At 43.3% G+C, this 2,811-nt stretch overlaps 1 non-coding gene across 1 annotated transcript; it reads left to right on the top strand.

The window, feature by feature from the left end:
* Positions 1 to 2,279: 2,279 nt before the first annotated feature.
* On the top strand, positions 2,280 to 2,387 carry LOC130978736 (small nucleolar RNA R71). Its single transcript, XR_009086353.1, has one exon. It is a non-coding gene; the product is annotated as a small nucleolar RNA R71 (small nucleolar RNA).
* The last annotated feature ends 424 nt before the right edge of the window (positions 2,388 to 2,811 follow it).

The raw sequence follows: 2,811 nt of genomic DNA, 5'->3' as shown, positions 1-2,811 counted from the left end.
TTTATGAAGGATGGATTGAGTGGTGAAGAGGAAGATGGGATTTGATAGGTGAAGGGTTTTTGGGGAAGAGGTGTTGAGGTGATTGGTGAATGAGTGAAGAAGAGAGGAAGTGGTGGGGTTGGTGGGGATCCTGTGGGGTCCACAGATCCTGTGGTGTCAAGGAAAAGTCATCCCTGCACCAAATGGCATGCAAAATCACGTTTTGAGCCAATTCTGGCGTTAAACGCCGGGCTGGTGCCCATTTCTGGCGTTTAACGCCAGGTTCTTGCCCTTTTCTGGCGTTTAACGCCAGTCTGGTGCCCCTTTCTGGCGTTAAACGCCCATAATGGTGCCAGACTGGGCGTTAAACGCCCACCTGCTAGCCTTACTGGCGTTTAAACGCCAGTAAGTTCTTCCTCCAGGGTGTGCTGTTTTTCTTCCTGTTTTTCATTCTGTTTTTGCTTTTTTCATTGATTTTGTGACTTCTTATGATCATCAACCTACAAAAAACATAAAATAACAAAAGAAAATAGTCAAAATATAATGTTGGGTTGCCTCCCAACAAGCGCTTCTTTAGTGTCATTAGCTTGACAGAGGACTCTCATGGAGCCTCAGAAATGCTCAGAGCTATGTTGAAACCTCCCAACACCAAACTTAGAGTTTGAATGTGGGGGTTCAACACCAAACTTAGAGTTTGGTTGTGGCCTCTCAACACCAAACTTAGAGTTTGACTGTGGGGGCTCTGTTTGGCTCTGTTTTTAGAGAAGCTCTTCATGCTTCCTCTCTATGGTGACAGAGGGATATCCTTGAGCCTTAAACACAAAGGATTCTTCATTCACTTGAATGAGCAGTTCGCCTCTATCAACATTAATTACAGCCCTTGCTGTGGCTAGGAAGGGTCTGCCAAGGATGATGGTTTCATCCATGCACTTCCCAGTCTCTAGGACTATGAAATTAGCAGGGATGTAATGGTTTTCAATCTTCACCAAAACATCCTCTACAAGTCCATGAGCTTGTTTTCTTGAGTTGTCTGCCATCTCTAATGAGATTCTTGCAGCTTGCACCTCAAAGATCCCTAGCTTCTCCATTACAGAGAGAGGCATGAGGTTTACACTTGACCCTAAGTCACACAGAGCCTTCTTGAAGGTCATGGTGCCTATGGTACAAGGTATTAAAAACTTCCCAGGATCTTGTCTCTTTTGAGGTAATTTCTGCCTAGACAAGTCATCCAGTTCTTTGGTGAGCAAAGGGGGTTCATTCTCCCAAGTCTCATTTCCAAATAACTTGTCATTTAGCTTCATGATTGCTCCAAGGTATTTAGCAACTTGCTCTTCAGTGACATACTCATCCTCTTCAGAGGAAGAATACTCATCAGAGCTCATGAAAGGCAGAAGTAAATCCAATGGAATCTCTATGGTCTCATTTTGAGCCTCAGATTCCCATGGTTCCTCATTGGGGAACTCAATGGAGGTCAGTGCACGCCCACTGAGGTCTTCCTCAGTGGCGTTCACTTCCTCTCCTTCCTCTCCAAATTCGGCCATGTTGATGGCCTTGCACTCTCCTTTTGGATTTTCTTCTGTGTTGCTTGGGAGAGTATTAGGAGGGAGTTCAGTAACTTTCTTGCTCAGCTGTCTCACTTGTGCCTCCAAATTCCTAATGGAGGACCTTGTTTCAGTCATGAAACTTTGAGTGGTTTTGATTAGATCAGAGACCATGGTTGCTAAGTCAGAGGTGTTCTACTTAGAACTCTCTGTCTGTTGCTGAGAAGATGATGGAAAAGGCTTGCCATTGCTAAACCTGTTTCTTCCACCATTATTGTTATTGAAACCTTGTTGAGGTCTCTCTTGATTCTTCCATGAGAAATTTGGATGATTTCTCCATGAAGAATTATAGGTGTTTCCGTAGGGTTCTCCTAGGTAATTCACCTCTTCCATTGAAGGGTTCTCAGGATCATATGCTTCTTCTTCAGATGAAGCATCCTTAGTACTGCTTGGTGCATTTTGCATTCCAGACAGACTTTGAGAAATCAAATTGACTTGTTGAGTCAATATCTTGTTCTGAGCCAGAATGGCATTCAGAGTATCAATCTCAATAACTCCTTTCTTCTGATTTGTCCCATTGTTCACAGGATTCCTTTCAGAAGTGTACATGAATTGGTTATTTGCAACCATTTCAATCAACTCTTGAGCTTCTGTAGGCGTCTTCTTCAGATGAAGAGATCTTCCAGCAGAGCTATCCAAAGACATCTTGGATAGTTCAGAGAGACCATCATAGAAAATACCTATGATGCTCCATTCAGAAAGCATGTCAGAAGGACATTTTCTGATCAATTGTTTGTATCTTTCCCAAGCTTCATAGAGGGATTCTCCATCCTTCTGTCTGAAGGTTTGGACTTCCACTCTAAGCTTACTCAATTTTTGAGGTGGAAAGAACTTTGCCAAGAAGGCATTGACTAGCTTTTCCCATGAGTCCAGGCTTTCTTTAGGTTGTGAGTCCAACCATGTCCTAGCTCTGTCTCTTACAGCAAAAGGGAATAGCATAAGTCTGTAGACCTCAGGGTCAACCCCATTAGTCTTGACAGTGTCACAGATTTGCAAGAATTCAGCTAAAAACTGATGAGGATCTTCCAATGGAAGTCCATGGAACTTGCAATTCTGTTGCATTAGAGAAACTAATTGAGGCTTAAGCTCAAAGTTGTTTGCTCCAATGGCAGGGATAGAGATGCTTCTCCCATAGAAGTCGGGAGTAGGTGCAGTAAAGTCACCCAGCACCTTCCTTGCATTGTTTGCATTGTTGTTGTTTTCGGCTGCCATGTCTTCTTCTTTGAAGATT

The sequence above is a fragment of the Arachis stenosperma genome, chromosome 4 (assembly GCF_014773155.1).
Source record: "Arachis stenosperma cultivar V10309 chromosome 4, arast.V10309.gnm1.PFL2, whole genome shotgun sequence".
Lineage (NCBI taxonomy): Eukaryota > Viridiplantae > Streptophyta > Magnoliopsida > Fabales > Fabaceae > Arachis > Arachis stenosperma.
Note: the sequence above shows the minus strand (reverse complement) of the source record. Positions and strands in the feature narration are given on the sequence as shown.